Below are 20,509 nucleotides of genomic sequence, written 5' to 3'. Positions count from 1 at the left end.
CCCACATACTCATGCATTAAATGAGACTCACCGAGTAGCCAGGATCGGCGCCCTGCGTGTCGCTCCATGTAGCGTGGTATTCTAGAGTTCAGCAAGACCATAGAATCATGTGTTGATCCTGGAAATCGGGCAGAACAATGTGTAAAGATCCTGTTGGAGTCACACACCATTTGTACATTGATAGAATGATATTGTTTCCGGTTGCGGTACTGGGCCTCCGGGCATGTGGGACAACCAATTCCACATGGGTGCAGTCGATGGCACCAATGCAACCCGGTATGCCGCCAAGTGCATGGAATCCCACTTTTGTGTTTGTAAGCTCCTGCTCTGAGCGTGGTAAAGAGATGTAGTCGTCTGAGTGCTTCAGGAGGGCATCAAGCACTTGGAATAGTGTCCGTGAGAATAGTGGCTGTGAAATGCCATGCAACTGTCCGACTGTGTGCTGGTAGGTGCCTGTGGCCAGGAAGTGGAGTACAGACACCACCTTCAGTAGGGGTGGGATGGCGGTTGGGCTATCTATCATGCTGACAAGGTCAGCGTGTGTCATGTCGACAATGGCGGTTATGGTGTCCCGGTCCAAACGGTAGAGGGTGTGAATCTTCTCAGCTGTGAGGTTGAACGGATTAGCTCGGAGGCGTGGGATTGCGGGCTGCCTGCGTGGTGGTAGTGGCTGTGCTGGTGGGGCTTGCTGGCCATGCCTTGCCCTCCTCCTCCTCCTCCTGCGTCTCCTCTGTGCGGCCGGTTGTTGCAGTCGTTGGCGTTCGTCTTCTTCTTGAAGTTGGAGTACTTGCAGTGCAATCAGGTCCCCCAGGCCCAACATCGCTAGTCCTGCCGGTAGCATTCTGGAGTGGGTGTGGTTGTGGGAGGGGTTTGGGTATGCAATTTATGTGTTTTCAGGCTGTATAGCCTTCACCTGTGGTGATTCATTCCACCTGTGTCAGCTGCAATGCCTTTCCTGCGAGCACGTTCCGCACACGACGCTGCAATTCGACGCATGGCATCTTGCATTTGCATTCATGTTCTTAATCCCGTAGGCTGTGGAATATTGGTTTATATGTTAATTCTGCTATGGTCCCATTGTTGCACATACGATATTTGCATTCGCGAGCAGACTTGTGAAGGGTCAGTGGAATGTAGTGCTCGATCAACGGTGGACCCTCATGCAGCACTGTACCGAGGTTCACCGACGGCGGGGAGTCCCATCAGTGATTGAGGGCAGTTACCATTTTCACACACAGCCGCACTGCATAGATGTATTTGTGAATACAAGCGTTCACAGATGCCTTTTCAACGTGATGTTGCAAATTAGGAATTCGAAGGACAGCGCTTTCGGTTTTCGACTAGCGGCGTGGAGACGCCCACAGGTCTGACTGGAAATGTAACGTTCTATTGTTGAATGTCCTTGGGACAGGGCCCATGACGGGAATGCAATGATTGATATGATTTGAATGGGATGCGCTATAGTGTAGTGGACGATAAGGCAGGACGTTCCCAAATACATGTGACTTCACTACACAAGGAATCCGGGCAGGAGCACAGTGGATTTTGAAGGCTGCATTACGCACAGACTCAATGGACATTTCAAATGTTATGTGAGTGAATATTCAGGCGTTTTCATAACGGGATGAGGGAATGATGAATGGATGCATGGGAAGATGATTTAATTGGGAGTCGGCCATGTACATGGCTATTTGGAATGTATCCCATTCCCCTGCGCTATGTGATGCAAGGCTGCCATAGTGGGACCATCGTCTGTCTGCCCTTGTTGAACCCTCCCTGTCTCGACGCGCCTTCAATCACTTGTGTCTATGCACGTTGATGATCCCATCTGATGGATCCTGTTCTGACAGGCGCATGCACACAGACACTCGTTTGAAATAGTGTATTCACCTCGATTTGTGTCGTAATGATTCGCAAGTGATTTTTGGGTGCAATTGATCCTTATGAGTGGGCTAGCATGCATATGGTTGTAGGTTTGGTGTATTGAATGTAGTGAGTAATACATATGAATTTCGGATGCCCATACTATATTTTTTTTCATTTGGGTGACAGGTATCTCCTCCCCTTCTGCCGCTGCCATCTGTACGCCACTCCTGCAGATGGCTTCTACAGTCGACACCTGCAGCTTCGAGTTAATCAGTGGAGCACCATTACGATCTTATGGGACGATCGCCAATGGCCCACATGCCCTTACGCAGTACTAGTGGCTAGGTGCAGCATACCTAGCTTCCAGCTGGACTAGTGCCTACTTCATGGGACGGGCCTGCGGTCCTAGGCGCTTCCATGTTGCCTTTTTGGACGTGGATGTAGCCCCTGTGTGCCATGGAGGTACAGGGCGTCACACATGGGGTAGCTGGTCATTTATTGCGGATGCAGCCCACAGTAATGCTGATCATTTGTGAGTTTATGCTCAAATGGCTGTATGGGCTTGGTAATTTTGATGTGCATTAAATTTATATTCAGATATTAACCGTGTAGCGTTATTCTTTGCTAGTAATGTGGCATATTCCGATTTGTGGCGCGATGTATTGTGAGGTGTTCTGCATTGGGTTCCGGCTTCTGGGTACAGTTGTGTGGTACGTGCTTATGCTGATGGTTGGTTTGACTACTGCCATGTGTACAGGGCTGGTGCAGTCTCCCTCAGGTTACTGCTTTGACTGTTGGTTTACACTGGTGGCAAGCGATGGGGGACTGTTGTTGTTTTGTGTCATGGAATTTTCAGTTCATTTTGATGTACTTGCACCTTCAGATGCCTGTGCTGCATCAGTACGGCAATGGTGTGTTGCCAATTGGGGATGGCCACTCACAGGGCACTTGGGGCCCCTGCATGCATTTGTTCGTTGGCATGCATGGGTGACTTGTACATTTCACTGGTTGCATGGTGTGACTGCATTGCGCCTACGAGAAGTTGTGCAATGTGGCCAGGGAGTGGAGTACAGGCACTCAGTAGGGCCATTACGGTTGGTTCGCGATGCCGTAGTTCTCGCCATGGCGGAATGGTACTTTCCGCCATGCTTGATGGCGTTAGGTGAATGTCCGCTGGGGTCAGCATTCGCGTACCGTTGCGCCATGGCGGATATTGCGGTTTTGCACGGCGCGCGTGCGCGTACTTGGTGCAGTTAGCGTTGGCGTTCATTACGGTGTCGCTAATCGCATCGTACTTTACGGTGACGGGTCATAATCGCAACGGGCGGTATTCGATGGCGGTATTACATTTCCGCCATCGTTTTTCGTATTCCGCCAGGGTCGTAATGAGGGCCATAGCAATACAATACATACATGTCAATACCGGAGGTTGGAATGAGAAACTAACATGTTACAGAAATGAGAGTGTGAACATTGGTAAAAGGGGTGGGATCAGAAACGTCTTAGACTAGGTTGCAGAAGTATCATGGCCGTTAGGTTCCATGACAATTATTTGTCGTTGGACCAGAGCCAGTTTTTTACCTTGCTTCTGAAGTTAGAGTAGGGTAAGTTAGCTCTCAGCGCAATGGGCAATGCGCTCTAGGCCTGGGCAGCTCTGACGGAAACTTGCACCACCCGCTTTGGAGCGTCTGAATCTGGGATTTTCGAGCAAGAAGTGGTTGGTGGCCCTGGTGTGGTGGCTAGATGATTTTCTGGTCAGTCTGGCCGAGATGTAGGGGGGGCTGTGTTGTTGAGCCATTTGTGGGTGAGTGATAGTGTCTTGAGCAGGACTCTGTCGCTGATTTTAAGCCAATGGTGGTCTTTCCTGATGTTGGAGATATGTGCTCTGTGGGGTATGTCAAGGGCTGCTCTAAGAGCGTTATTTTGCAGGATTTGCATTTTATTTATAATAGTTTTATTGGTTCCTGCATAGAGGGCATTGCAGTAGTCCAATTTGGACATTACTAATGCGTTGGCTAGCATGATGCAGTTAGTTTTAGAGAGGTAAGGTCGACAGGTCCTGATTAATTTACAGGTATACGCTGTGGAGGATGCCAGGGTGTTAACTTTTTTTTAAGAGATAGAGTGGAATCGAGGTAAAAGCCTAGAGTTTTTAACTCAGTAGCCACCTTGATTGTGTTGCCATCGATGTTGAAATTGCGATAGATGGGACTCAGTTTTTTTAGGTTGGAGTCGGAACCCAGGATCAGTATCTCAGTTTTGTCGTCATTTAGACAGAGGCCGTGAGAGGCCATCCACGCCTGAATGAGGAGGTAAATTTTGTTTACTAGTGCTGTGTCTTCGACAAAGTTGCCTGATAGTGGTATGAGAATCTGCGTATCGTCCACATAATTAGTATAGGTTACCCCTAACCTGTCAAGTTTGTCGAAGAGAGGCTTAGTAAAAATATTGTACATTGTCGGGGAGACACATGAGCCTTGTGGGACATGAGCCTTGTGGGACACCACAAGTGATCTGGATTGGGTCTGCTGCCGCTACGGGGGAGAACACTCTCATCGTACGGTTAGCTAGGAAGGATTGTACCCATGCTATAGCTTCACTTGAGAAATGGGCGGCAGACGCTAAGTGATTGCATAATACTGCATGATCCACCAGGTCAAAGGCCGCTGATAGGTCAAGGAGGAGGAGCATAGCTGTACTACCTTTATCCTTCAACTTGTCGATTTGTGTCTTGAGGTCGATAAGGGCTGTTTCAGTACTGTGCAGTGGTCTGAAGCCCGATTGCCGTGAGCCTAATAGTTGGTGTGACTCCAAATAGTTTTGGATTTGGAGGTAGGCTACTCTATCAATGATTTTAAGGAGCAATGGGACCGTAGTGATGGGTCTGTAGTTTGTGGGGATTGCTGCGTCAAGTGTCTGTTTTTTAAGTAGGGGCAGTACCCAGGAGGTTTGTAGGTACAGTACTTGTGTTGAAGGAGACGTTGATGAGTTTTGAGATGAAAGGTGCTAAATCTCTGGCTGCATCCTTAATGCTTTGCGCAGGGCAGCTGTCCCCTTGGCAGTTTGATGGTTTAAGGGATAGAATGACCTTTTCTGTTTCGGAAACATTAGTAAACCTGAAGGGTTTAAAGTTGCTTTGGGTGGATGTGCTGGGTATCTCTTCCAGGGGGTTGGTGTGAGTTTAGTTCCGCTAAGGCTCAAAGAGGCTTTTATCTTGGCAATTTGAGATTGAAGGGTTGTGATTTTATTTGCTAGGGCATTTTGGATGCTGGTGCACCAAGATTTGTCCTTGGGGCATTGTCTGTAGGGGCAATTGGGTTTTCCAATTCACGGAAAATGGTGAAGAGCTCTTTGGAATTCGAGTTAGCTTTACTGATTCTATCATTGAATGAGTCTTTTTTGGTTTGAATTATTTCCTTCTTATATTTATTGGCGAAGTTGGCAAGTATGGTTTTGTTCTCAGCAGAAGGAGTATGCCTCCAGATGGCTTGGAGTTTGCGTTTTTGGATACGCATCTCTTTGAGATGGGGGGTAAACCAGGAATTAAGATGAGTTTCACGTTTACTTTTATGGAGTTTGATAGGGGCAATCAAGTCTAGAGTTTTGGCCATGGAGTTGTTGAAAGACGCAACTAGCTCACTAGGGTTAGATTCATTGGAGCTAGCTGTGAGGGCTGTTAGGAGAAGTGGGAGTAGTTTATCAGCTGTGATTTCTTTTTTGCTTCTAGATGGCATGGGGGGTGCTATTATATTCTTGTTGGGTTTGGGAGGCTCAATGCTGGCTGTGAAGCAAATAAGATAGTGGTCCGTCCATATTTGAGGAAGAATACTAGAGATGGTGATGTCGCAGTTGTGTTTGGCTATCCAGTCTAATGTGTGCCCTTTTGTGTGTGTAGGAGCTAGGACATTTTGGGTGAGGTTATGATTGACTAGCATGGATTGGATCGATTGGGCTTGTTTGTCTTCAGCGTCATTGAAGCCCAGGTTAAAGTCACCTAGTAAAAGGAGCTGGGTGGAGTCTTTAATGCTGTTAGTGAGGTGGCTGGATAGGTCTTCCTCAAAGTTGCCTAGTGGGCCTGGTGGTCTGTACACTAAAAGTATTGTTAGTGTGCTATTGTTTGAGATCGGTATTTTAGCTGATAGAAGTTTGCACGATGTGATTACAGGGTGTGGGGTGAGTCTAGCAGCTAGCTGCAATTTGGTTATGATGGCCAGACCGCCTCCTCTAGTGTTAGGTCGGTCGACTCTTAGGATGTTGTTATTGTCTGGTATGGCAGTCAAGAGGGCAGGGCCGGCTGCATCATGGAGCCAGGTTTCAGAGACAGCAAGGATATCTAAGTTGTCCATAGCCAGTATATCAGCTATTTCAGTGTTGTGTGCTATAAGGGACCTAGCATTGATAAGGGCTCCTAACAAAGTAGGAGTTGTAGTGGTATCAATGGAGTCAGACAGAGGGTTAGACACGATGAAAGAAGGCCACAATCAATGGAGTCAGATAGAGGGTTAGACATGATGAAAGAAGGCCACCATCAATGGAGTCAGACAGAGGGTTAGACACAATGAAAGAAGGCACCATCACTGGAGTGAGACAGAAGGTTAGACGTGATGAAAGAAGGCCACCATCAATGGAGTCATACAGAGAGTTAGACACAATGAAGAAGGACACAATCAATGGAGTCAGACAGATGGTTAAACATGATGAAAGAAGTACACCATCAATGGAGTCAAGACAGAGGGTTAGACATGATAAAAGAAGACCGCCATCAATGGAGTCAGACAGAGGGTTAGACAGGATAAAAGAAGGCAACCATCAATGGAGTCAGACGGGGGGTTAGACATGATGAAAGAAGACAACCATCAATGGAGTCAGACAGAGGGTTAGACACAATGAAAGAAGGCCACCATCAATGGAGTCAGACAGAGGGTTAGACATGATGAAAGAAGGCCACCATCAATGGAGTCAAGACAGAGGGTTATACGTGATAAAAGAAGGCAACCATCAATGGAGTCAGACGGGGGTTAGACATGATGAAAGAAGGCCACCATCAATGGAGTCAAGACAGAGGGTTATACGTGATGGAAGAAGGCCACCATCAAGGGAGTCAGACAGAGGTTTACACGTGATATATGAAAGCCACAATCAATGGAGTCAGACAGAGGATTAGACAAGATGAAAGATGGCACCATCAATGGAGTCAGACAGAGGGTTAGACATGATGAAAGAAGGCCACCATCAATGGAGTCAGACAGAGGGTTTGACATGATGAAAGAAGGCCAACATCAATGGAGTCAGACAGAGGGTTAGACACAATGAAAGAAGGCCACCATCAATGGAGTCAGACAGATGGTTAGACACGATGAAACAAGGCCACCATCAATGGACTCAGACAGAGGGTTAGACATGATGAAAGAAGGCCACCGTCAATGGAGTCAGACAGAGGGGTAAACATGATGAAAGATGGCCAACATCAATGGAGTCAGACAGAGGATTAGACAAGATGAAAGATGGCACCATCAATGGAGTCAGACAGAGGGTTAGACATGATGAAAGAAGGCCACCATCAATGGAGTCAGACAGAGGGTTTGACATGATGAAAGAAGGCCAACATCAATGGAGTCAGAGAGGGTGGGGTTAGACTTGATGAACGAAGGCCACCATCAATGGAGTCAGACAAAGGGTTAGACTTAATGAAAGAAAGAAACCATCAATGAAGTCAGACAGATGGTTAGACCTGATGAAAGGAGGCCACCATCAATGGAGTCAGACAGAGGGTTAAACATGATGAACGAAGGCCATCATGAATAGAGTCAGACAGAGAGTTAGAAACGATGAAAGAAGGCCACCATCAATGGAGTCAGACAGAGGGTTAGACACAATGAAAGAAGGCAACGATCAATGGAGTCAGACAGCGGGTTAGACAGGATGAAAGAAGGACACCATCAATCGAGTCAGAGTGGGTTCGAAATTATGAAAGAAGGCCACAATCAATGGAGTCAAGACAGAGGGATAGACATGATGAAAGAAGGCCACCAACAATGGAGTCAGACAGAGGGTTAGACATGATGAAAGAAGGTCACCATCAATGGAGTCAGAACGAGGGTTAGACATGATGAAAGAAGGCCACCATCATTTTTGGTCAGACAGAGAGTTAGACATGAGGAAAGAAGGCCACCATCATTGGAGTCAAGACAGAGGGGTAGACGTAATGAAGGCCACCATCAATGGAGTCAGACAGAAGGTTAGACTCGATGAAAGAAAGCCACCATCAATGAAACACTTGTGTATAGGCGCGTTAGAAATGCCATATCATATCATACCATATCATATCAATGGAGTCAGACAGAGGTTTAGACAAGATGAAAGAAAGCCACCATCAATGGAGCCAGAAAGAGGCTTAGACGTGATGAAAGAAGGCAACCATCAATGGAGTCAGAAAGAGGGTTAGACTCGATGAAAGAAAGCCACCATTAATGGAGTCAGACAGAGGTTTAGACAAGATGAAAGAAAGCCACCATCAATGAAGCCAGAAAGAGGATTAGACGTGATGAAAGAAGGCAACCATCAATGGAGTCAGACAGGAGGTTAGATGTAATGAAAGAAGGTCACCATCAAGGGAGTCAGACAGAGGGTTAGACATGATGAATGAAGGCCACCATTAATGGAGTCAGACAGAGAGTTAGACACGATGAAACAAGGCCACCATCAATAGCGTTAAACAGAGGGTTAGACATGATGAAAGAAGGCCAGCATCAATGGAGTCAGACAGAGGTTTGAACACGATGAAAGAAGGCCAACATCAATGGAGTCCAACAGAGGGTTAGACATGATGAAAAAAGGTCACTGTCAATGGAGTCAGACAGAGGGTTAGACATGATGAAAGAAGGCCACCATCAATGGAGTCAAGACAGAGGGTTAGACATGATGAAAGAAGGCCACCATCAATGGAGACCAACAAAGGGTTAGACGAGAGGAAAGTAGGTCACCATCAATGGAGACAGAAAGAAGGTAGACATGATGAAAAAAGGCCACGATCAATGGAGTCATACAGAGTGTTAGACACGTTGAAGAAGGCCACCATCAATGAAGTCATACAGAGGTTTAGAGACGATGAAAGAAGGACCCCATCAATGGAGTCCGACACAGGGTTAGACATGATGAAAGAAGGCCACACTCAATGGAGTCAAGACAGAGGGTTAGACATGATGAAAGAAGACCACCACCAATGGAGTCAGACAGAGGGTTAGACATGATGAAACAAGGTCACCATCAATGGAGTCAGACAGAGGGTTAAAAATGATGAAAGAAGACCACCATCAATGGAGTCAGACAGAGGTTTAGACATGATGAAAGAGGGCAACCATCAATGGAGCCAAGACAGAGGGTTAGACGTGATGAAAGGAGGCCACCATCAATGGAGTCAGCTAGAGGGTTAGACATTATGAAAGAAAGCCACCATCTATGGAGTCAGATAGAGGATTAGACATGATGAAACAAGGTCACCATCAATGGAGTCAGACAGAGGGTTAGACACAACGAAAGATTGCCACCATCAATGGAGTCAGACAGAGGGTTAGACACGATGAAAGAAGGCCACCATCAATGGAGTCCGACAAAGGGTTAGACGTGAGGAAAGTAGGCCACCATCAATGGAGACAGAAAGAAGGTAGACATGATGAAAGAAGGCCACCATTAATGGAGTCATACAGAGGGTTAGACACATTGAAGAAGGCCACCATCAATGAAGTCAGACAGAGGTTTAGAGACGATGAAAGAAGGCCATCATCAATGGAGTCCGACAGAGGGTTAGACATGATGAAAGAAGGTCACTGTCAATGGAGTCAGACAGATGGATAGGCATGATGAAAGATGGCCCACATCAATGGAGTCAGACAGAGGGTTAGACATGATGAAAGAAGGCCACCCTCATTGGAGTCAAGACAGAGGGTTAGACATGATAAAAGAAGCCGACCATCAATGGAGTCAGACAGAGGGTTAGACCTGATGAAACAAGGTCACCGTCAATGGAGTCAGACAGAGGGTTACACATGATGAAAGAAGACCACCATCAATGGAGACAGAAAGAGCGTTAGAAACGATGAAAAAAGGCCTCCATCAATGGAGTCAGACAGATGGTTAGACACAATGAAAGATTGGCACCATCAATGAAGTCCGACAGAGGGTTAGACAAGATGAAAGAAGGCCACCATCATTGGAGCCAGACTGAGGGTGAGACACGATGAAAGAAGACAACAATCAATTGAATCAGACAGAGGGTTAGACATTATGAAAACCATCAATGGAGTCCGACAGAGGGTTAGACATGATGAAAGGAAGACACCGTCGATTGAGTCAGACAGAGGGTTAGACATGATGAAAGAAGGCCACCATCAATGGAGTCAAGACCGAGGGTTAGACATGATGAAAGAAGGCCACCAACAATGCAGTCAGACAGAGGGTTAGGCATGATGAAAGAAGGTCACCATCAATGGCGTCAGACAGAGGGTTAGACATGATGAAAGAAGGCCACCATCAATGTAGTCAGACAGAGGGTTAGACATGATGAAAGAAGGCCATCATCAATGGAGTCAGAGAGGGGGTTAGATGTGATTAAAGAAGCCCACCATTAATGTAGTCAAACAGAGGGTTAGACTTGATGAACGAAAGCCACGTTCAATGGAGTCAGACAGAGGTTTAGAAAAGATAGATGAAAGAAGGCCACCATCAATGGAGATAGACATGGGGTTTAACATGATGAAAGAAGGCCAGCATCAATGGAGTCAGACAGAGGTTTGAATATCATGAAAGAAGGCCAACATCAATGGAGTCCAACAGAGGGTTAGGCATGATGAAAAAAGGTCACTGTCAATGGAGTCAGACAGAGAGGTAGACATGATGAAAGATGGCCAACATCAATTGAGTCAGACAGAGGGTTAGACATGATGAAAGATGGCCAATATTAATGGAGTTAGACAGAATGTTAGACACAATGAAAAAAGGCCACCATCAATGGAGTCAGAGAGAGTGTTAGACATGATGAAAGAAGGCCACTTTCAATGGAGCCAGACAGATGGTTAGACACGATAAAAGAAGGCCACCATCAATGGAGACAGACAGAGGTTTAAACATGATGAAAGAGGGCCACCATCAATGGAGCCAAGACAGAGGGTTAGACATGATGAAAGAAGGCCACCACCAATGGAGACAGACAGAAGGTTAGACATGATGAAAGAAGGCCAACATCAATGGAGTCAGACAGGGGGTTAGCTTGATGAAAGAAGGCCACCATCAATGGAGACAGACAAAGGGTTAGACTTGATGAAAGAAAGCCACCATCAATGAAGTCAGACAGATGGTTAGACCTGATGAAAGGAGGCCATCATCAATGAAGTCAGATAGAGGGTTAGACTTGATGAAAGAAAGCCACCATCAATGAAGTCAGACAGATGGTTAGACCTGTTGAAAGGAGGCCACCATCAATGGAGTCAGCTAGAGGGTTAGACTTGATGAAAGAAAGCCACCATCAATGGAGTCAGTCAGAGGGTTAAACATGATGAAACAAGGTCACCATCAATGGAGTCAGACAGAGGGTTAGACACAACGAAATATTGCCACCATCAATGGAGTCAGACAGAGGGTTAGACACGATGAAAGAAGGCCACCATCAATGGAGTCCGACAAAGGGTTAGACGTGAGGAAAGTAGGCCACCATCAATGGAGACAGAAAGAAGGTAGACATGATGAAAGAAGGCCACCATCAATGGAGTCATACAGAGGGTTAGACACGTTGAAGAAGGCCACCATCAATGAAGTCAGACAGAGGTTTAGAGACGATGAAAGAAGGCCACCATCAATGGAGTCCGACAGAGGGTTAGACATGATGAAAGAAGGTCACTGTCAATGGAGTCAGACAGATGGATAGGCATGATGAAAGATGGCCCACATCAATGGAGTCAGACAGAGGGTTAGACATGATGAAAGAAGGCCACCGTCAATGGAGTCAAGACAGAGGGTTAGACATGATAAAAGAAGACGACCATCATTGGAGTCTGACAGAGGGTTAGACATGATGACACAAGGTCACCATCAATGGAGTCAGACAGAGGGTTAGACATGATGAAAGAAGACCACCATCAATAGAGACAGACAAAGGGTTAGACTTGATGAAAGAAAGCCACCATCAATGAAGTCAGACAAATGTTTAGACCTGATGAAAGGAGGCCACCATCAGTGAAACACTTGTGTATAGGCGCGTTAGAAATGCCATATCATATCAATGGAGTCAGACAGAGGTTTAGACAAGATGAAAGAAAGGCACCATCAATGGAGCCAGAAAGAGGCTTAGACGTGATGAAAGAAGGCAACCATCAATGGAGTCAGAAAGAGGGTTAGACTCGATGAAAGAAAGCCACCATCAATGGAGTCAGACAGAGGTTTAGACAAGATGAAAGAAGGCCACCATCATTGGAGCCAGACAGAGGGTGAGACACGATGAAAGAAGACAACCATGAATTGAGTCAGACAGAGGGTTAGACACTATGAAAACCATCAATGGAGTCCGACAGAGGGTTAGACAAGATGAAAGAAGGCCACCATCATTGGAGCCAGACAGAGGGTGAGACACGATGAAAGAAGACAACCATCAATTGAGTCAGACAGAGGGTTAGACACTATGAAAACCATCAATGGAGTCCGACAGAGGGTTAGACAAGATGAAAGAAGGCCACCATCATTGGAGCCAGACAGAGGGTGAGACACGATGAAAGAAGACAACCATCAATTGAGTCAGACAGAGGGTTAGACACTATGAAAACCATCAATGGAGTCCTACAGAGGGTTAGACAAGATGAAAGAAGGCCACCATCATTGGAGCCAGACAGAGGGTGAGACACGATGAAAGAAGACAACCATCAATTGAGTCAGACAGAGGGTTAGACACTATGAAAACCATCAATGGAATCAGACAGAGGGTTAGACATGATGAAAGTAGGCCACCATCAATTTAGTCAGACAGGTGGTTACACATGATGAAAGAAGGCCACCATCATTGGAGTCAAGACAGAAGGTTAGACATGATGAAAGAAGGCCAACATCAATGGAGTCAGAGAGGGGGTTAGATGTGATTAAAGAAGCCCACCATTAATGTAGTCAAACAGAGGGTTAGACTTGATGAACGAAAGCCACGTTCAATGGAGTCAGACAGAGGTTTAGACAAGATAGATGAAAGAAGGCCACCATCAATGGAGATAGACATTGGGTTTAACATGATGAAAGAAGGCCAGCATCAATGGAGTCAGACAGAGGTTTGAACATGATGAAAGAAGGCCAACATCAATGGAGTCCAACAGAGGGTTAGGCATGATGAAAAAAGGTCACTGTCAATGGAGTCAGACAGAGGGGTAGACATGATGAAAGATGGCCAACATCAATGGAGTCAGACAGAGGGTTAGACATGATGAAAGATGGCCAATATTAATGGAGTTAGACAGAATGTTAGACACAATGAAAAAAGGCCACCATCAATGGAGTCAGAGAGAGTGTTAGACGTGATTAAAGAAGGCCACTTTCAATGGAGCCAGACAGATGGTTAGACACGATAAAAGAAGGCCACCATCAATGGAGACAGACAGAGGTTTAAACATGATGAAAGAGGGCCACCATCAATGGAGCCAAGACAGAAGGTTAGACATGATGAAAGAAGGCCAACATCAATGGAGTCAGACAGGGGGATTAGCTTGATGAAAGAAGGCCACCATCAATGGAGACAGACAGATGGTTAGACCTGATGAAAGGAAGCCATCATCAATGAAGTCAGATAGAGGGTTAGACTTGATGAAAGAAAGCCACCAACAATGAAGTCAGACAGATGGTTAGACCTGTTGAAAGGAGGCCACCATCAATGGAGTCAGCTAGAGGGTTAGACTTGATGAAAGAAAGCCACCATCAATGGAGTCAGTCAGAGGGTTAAACATGATGAAACAAGGTCACCATCAATGGAGTCAGACAGAGGGTTAGACACAACGAAATATTGCCACCATCAATGGAGTCAGACAGAGGGTTAGACACGATGAAAGAAGGCCACCATCAATGGAGTCCGACAAAGGGTTAGACGTGAGGAAAGTAGGCCACCATCAATGGAGACAGAAAGAAGGTAGACATGATGAAAGAAGGCCACCATCAATGGAGTCATACAGAGGGTTAGACACGTTGAAGAAGGCCACCATCAATGAAGTCAGACAGAGGTTTAGAGACGATGAAAGAAGGCCACCATCAATGGAGTCAGACAGAGGGTTAGACATGATGAAAGAAGGCCACCGTCAATGGAGTCAAGACAGAGGGTTAGACATGATAAAAGAAGACGACCATCAATGGAGTCTGACAGAGGGTTAGACATGATGAAACAAGGTCACCATCAATGGAGTCAGACAGGGGGTTAGACATGATGAAAGAAAGCCACCATCAATGAAGTCAGACAGATGTTTAGACCTGATGAAAGGAGGCCACCATCAGTGAAACACTTGTGTATAGGCGCGTTAGAAATGCCATATCATATCAATGGAGTCAGACAGAGGTTTAGACAAGATGAAAGAAAGCCACCATCAATGGAGCCAGAAAGAGGCCTAGACGTGATGAAAGAAGGCAACCATCAATGGAGTCAGACAGAGGTTTAGACAAGATGAAAGAAAGCCACCATCAATGGAACCAGAAAGAGGCTTAGATAAGATGAAAGAAGGCCACCATCATTGGAGCCAGACAGAGGGTGAGACACGATGAAAGAAGACAACCATCCATTGAATCAGACAGAGGGTTAGACACTATGAAAACCATCAATGGAGTCCGACAGAGGGTTAGACAAGATGAAAGAAGGCCACCATCATTGGAGCCAGACAGAGGGTGAGACACGATGAAAGAAGACAACCATCCATTGAATCAGACAGAGGGTTAGACATTATGAAAACCATCAATGGAGTCCTACAGAGGGTTAGACATGATTAAAGAAAGACACCATTGATTGAGTCAGACAGAGGGTTAGACATGATGAAAGCTGGCCACCATCAATGGAGTCAAGACCGAGGGTTAGACATGATGAAAGAAGGCCACCAACAATGTAGTCAGACAGAGGGTTAGACATGATGAAAGACGGTCAACATCAATGGAGTCAGACAGAGGGTTAGACATGATGAAAGTAGGCCACCATCAATTTAGTCAGACAGCTGGTTACACATGATGAAAGAAGGCCACCATCATTGGAGTCAAGACAGAGGGTTAGACATGATGAAAGAAGGCCACCATCAATGGAATCAGACAGAAGGTTAGACTCGATGAAAGAAGGCCAACATCAATGGAGTCAGAGAGGGGGTTAGACATGATTAAAGAAGGCCACCATTAATGTAGTCAAACAGAGGGTTAGACTTGATGAAAGAAAGCCACCATCAATGGAGTCAGACAGAGGTTTAGACAAGATAGATGAAAGAAGGCCACCATCAATGGAGATAGACATGGGGTTTGACATGATGAAAGAAGGCCACCCTCAATGGATCCAGAAAGTGGGTTAGACGTGATGAAAGAAAGCAACCATCAATGGAGTCATACATAGAGTTAGACATGAAGGAAGAAGGCCACTATCAATGGATTCAGACAGAGGGTAAAACACAATGAAAGAAGGCCACCATCAATAAAGTCAGACAGAGGTTCAGAGACGATGAAAGAAGGCCACCATCAATGGAGTCCGACATAGGGTTAGACATGATAAAAGAAGACCACCATCAATGGAGTCAGACAAAGGGTTAGAGATGATGAAAGAAGGCCACCATCTATGGAGTCAGATAGAGGGTTAGACATGATGAAAGAAGGCCACCACCAATGGAGACAGACAGAAGGTTAGACATGATGAAAGAAGGCCAACATCAATGGAGTCAGACAGGGGGTTAGCTTGATGAAAGTAGGCCACCATCAATGGAGACAGAAAGAAGGTAGACATGATGAAAGAAGGCCACCATCAATGGAGTCATACAGAGGGTTAGACACGTTGAAGAAGGCCACCATCAATGAAGTCAGACAGACGTTTAGAGACGATGAAAGAAGGCCACCATCAATGGAGTCCGACAGAGGGTTAGACATGATGAAAGAAGGTCACTGTCAATGGAGTCAGACAGATGGATAGGCATGATGAAAGATGGCCCACATCAATGGAGTCAGACAGAGGTTTAGACATGATGAAAGAAGGCCACCATGAATAGAGTCAGACAGAGCGTTAGAAACAATGAAAAAAGGCCACCATCAATGGAGTCAGACAGATGGTTAGACACAATGAAAGATTGGCACCATCAATGAAGTCCGACAGAGGGTTAGACAAGATGAAAGAAGGCCACCATCATTGGAGCCAGACTGAGGGTGAGACACGATGAAAGAAGACAACAATCAATTGAATCAGACAGAGGGTTAGACATTATGAAAACCATCAATGGAGTCCGACAGAGGGTTAGACATGATGAAAGAAAGACACCGTCGATTGAGTCAGACAGAGGGTTAGACATGATGAAAGGAAGCCATCATCAATGGAGTCAGATAGAGGGTTAGACTTGATGAAAGAAAGCCACCATCAATGAAGTCAGACAGATGGTTAGACCTGTTGAAAGGAGGCCACCATCAATGGAGTCAGCTAGAGGGTTAGACTTGATGAAAGAAAGCCACCATCAATGGAGTCTGACAGAGGGTTAGACATGATGAAACAAGGTCACCATCAATGGAGTCAGACAGAGGGTTAGACACAACGAAATATTGCCACCATCAATGGAGTCAGACAGAGGGTTAGACACGATGAAAGAAGGCCACCATCAATGGAGTCCGACAAAGGGTTAGACGTGAGGAAAGTAGGCCACCATCAATGGAGACAGAAAGAAGGTAGACATGATGAAAGAAGGCCACCATCAATGGAGTCATACAGAGGGTTAGACACGTTGAAGAAGGCCACCATCAATGAAGTCAGACAGAGGTTTAGAGACGATGAAAGAAGGCCACCATCAATGGAGTCCGACAGAGGGTTAGACATGATGAAAGAAGGTCACTGTCAATGGAGTCAGACAGATGGATAGGCATGATGAAAGATGGCCCACATCAATGGAGTCAGACAGAGGGTTAGACATGATGAAAGAAGGCCACCGTCAATGGAGTCAAGACAGAGGGTTAGACAAGATGAAAGAAGGCCACCATCATTGGAGCCAGACAGAGGGTGAGACACGATGAAAGAAGACAACCATCAATTGAGTCAGACAGAGGGTTAGACACTATGAAAACCATCAATGGAGTCCGACAGAGGGTTAGACAAGATGAAAGAAGGCCACCATCAATGGAGCCAGACAGAGGGTGAGACACGATGAAAGAAGACAACCATCCATTGAATCAGACAGAGGGTTAGACACTATGAAAACCATCAATGGAGTCCTACAGAGGGTTAGACATGATTAAAGAAAGACACCATTGATTGAGTCAGACAGAGGGTTAGACATGATGAAAGAAGGCCACCGTCAATGGAGTCAAGACCGAGGGTTAGACATGATGAAAGAAGGCCACCAACAATGTAGTCAGACAGAGGGTTAGACATGATGAAAGAAGGTCAACATCAATGGATTCAGACAGAGGGTTAGACATGATGAAAGTAGGCCACCATCAATTTAGTCAGACAGCTGGTTACACATGATGAAAGAAGGCCACCATCATTGGAGTCAAGACAGAGGGTTAGACATGATGAAAGAAGGCCACCATCAATGGAATCAGACAGAAGGTTAGACTCGATGAAAGAAGGCCAACATCAATGGAGTCAGAGATGGGGGTTAGACATGATTAAAGAAGGCCACCATTAATGTAGTCAAACAGAGGGTTAGACTTGATGAAAGAAAGCCACCATCAATGGAGTCAGACAGAGGTTTAGACAAGATAGATGAAAGAAGGCCACCATCAATGGAGATAGACATGGGGTTTGACATGATGAAAGAAGGCCACCCTCAATGGATCCAGAAAGTGGGTTAGACGTGATGAAAGAAAGCAACCATCAATGGAGTCATACATAGAGTTAGACATGAAGGAAGAAGGCCACTATCAATGGATTCAGACAGAGGGTAAAACACAATGAAAGAAGGCCACCATCAATAAAGTCAGACAGAGGTTCAGAGACGATGAAAGAAGGCCACCATCAATGGAGTCCGACATAGGGTTAGACATGATAAAAGAAGACCACCATCAATGAAGTCAGACAAAGGGTTAGAGATGATGAAAGAAGGCCACCATCAATCGAGTCAGATAGAGGATTAGACATGATGAAAGAAGGCCACCATCAATGGAGTCAGACAGAGGTTTAGACATGATGAAAGAGGGACACCATCAATGGAGAAAAGACAGAGGGTTAGACGTGATGAAAGAAGACCAACATCAATGGAGTCAGACAGGGGGTTAGACATGATGAAAGAAGGCCACCATCAACGAAGTCAGACAGATGTTTAGACCTGATGAAAGAAGGCCACCATCAATGGAGTCAGATAGAGGTTTAGACATGATGAAAGAAGGCCACCATGAATGGAGTCAAACAGAGCGTTAGAAACGATGAAAAAAGGTCACCATCAATGGAGTCAAACAGAGGGTTAGACACAATGAAAGATTGGCACCATCAATGAAGTCCGACAGAGGGTTAGACATTATGAAAACCATCAATGGAGTCCGACAGAGGGTTAGACATGATGAAAGAAGGCCACCATCATTGGAGCCAGACAGAGGGTTAGACACGATGAAAGAAGGCCACCATCAATGGAGTCAAGACCGAGGGTTAGACATGATGAAAGAAGGCCACCAACAATGCAGTCAGACAGAGGGTTAGGCATGATGAAAGAAGGTCACCATCAATGGCGTCAGACAGAGGGTTAGACATGATGAAAGAAGGCCACCATCAATTTAGTCAGACAGGTGGTTACATATGAGGAAAGAAGGCCACCATCATTGGAGTCAAGACAGAGGGTTAGACATGATGAAAGAAGGCCATCATCAATGGAGTCAGACAGAAGGTTAGACATGATGAAAGAAGGCCAACATCAATGGAGACAGAGAGGGGGTTAGATGTTATTAAAGAAGCCCACCATTAATGTAGTCAAACAGAGGGTTAGACTTGATGAACGAAAGCCACCATCAATGGAGTCAGACAGAGGTTTAGACAAGATAGATGAAAGAAGGCCACCATCAATGGAGATAGACATGGGGTTTAACATGATGAAAGAAGGCGAGCATCAATGGAGTCATACAGAGGTTTGAACATGATGAAAGAAGGCCAACATCAATGGAGTCCAACAGAGGGTTAGACATGATGAAAAAAGGTCACTGTCAATGGAGTCAGACAGAGGGGTAGACATGATGAAAGATGGCCAACATCAATGGAGTCAGACAGAGGGTTAGACATGATGAAAGATGGCCAATATTAATGGAGTTAGACAGAATGTTAGACACAATGAAAAAGGCCACCATCAATGGAGTCAGAGAGAGTGTTAGACGTGATGAAAGAAGGCCACTTTCAATGGAGCCAGACAGATGGTTAGACACGATAAAAGAAGGCCACCATCAATGGAGACAGACAGAGGTTTAAACATGATGAAAGAGGGCCACCATCAATGGAGCCAAGACAGAGGGTTAGACATGATGAAAGAAGGCCACCACCAATGGAGACAGACAGAAGGTTAGACATGATGAAAGAAGGCCAACATCAATGGAGTCAGACAGGGGGTTAGCTTGATAAAAGAAGGCCACCATCAATGGAGACAGACAAAGGGTTAGACTTGATGAAAGAAAGCCACCATCAATGAAGTCAGACAGATGGTTAGACCTGATGAAAGGAGGCCATCATCAATGAAGTCAGATAGAGGGTTAGACTTGATGAAAGAAAGCCACCAACAATGAAGTCAGACAGATGGTTAGACCTGTTGAAAGGAGGCCACCATCAATGGAGTCAGCTAGAGGGTTAGACTTGATGAAAGAAAGCCACCATCAATGGAGTCAGTCAGAGGGTTAAACATGATGAAACAAGGTCACCATCAATGGAGTCAGACAGAGGGTTAGACACAACGAAATATTTCCACCATCAATGGAGTCAGACAGAGGGTTAGACACGATGAAAGAAGGCCACCATCAATGGAGTCCGACAAAGGGTTAGACGTGAGGAAAGTAGGCCACCATCAATGGAGACAGAAAGAAGGAAGAAATGATGAAAGAAGGCCACCATCAATGGAGTCATACAGAGGGTTAGACACGTTGAAGAAGGCCACCATCAATGAAGTCAGACAGAGGTTTAGAGACGATGAAAGAAGGCCACCATCAATGGAGTCCGACAGAGGGTTAGACATGATGAAAGAAGGTCACTGTCAATGGAGTCAGACAGATGGATAGGCATGATGAAAGATGGCCCTCATCAATGGAGTCAGACAGAGGGTTAGACATGATGAAAGAAGGCCACCGTCAATGGAGTCAAGACAGAGGGTTAGACATGATAAAAGAAGACGACCATCAATGGAGTCTGACAGAGGGTTAGACATGATGAAACAAGGTCACCATCAATGGAGTCAGACAGAGGGTTAGACATGATGAAAGAAGACCACCATCAATAGAGACA

This window comes from Ambystoma mexicanum, chromosome 7q, assembly GCF_040938575.1.
Source record: "Ambystoma mexicanum isolate Mex_15411 chromosome 7q, UKY_AmexF1_1, whole genome shotgun sequence".
NCBI classification, from domain to species: Eukaryota; Metazoa; Chordata; class Amphibia; order Caudata; family Ambystomatidae; genus Ambystoma; species Ambystoma mexicanum.
The sequence above is the reverse complement of the archived record's forward strand: the minus strand, read 5'-3'. Positions refer to the sequence as shown.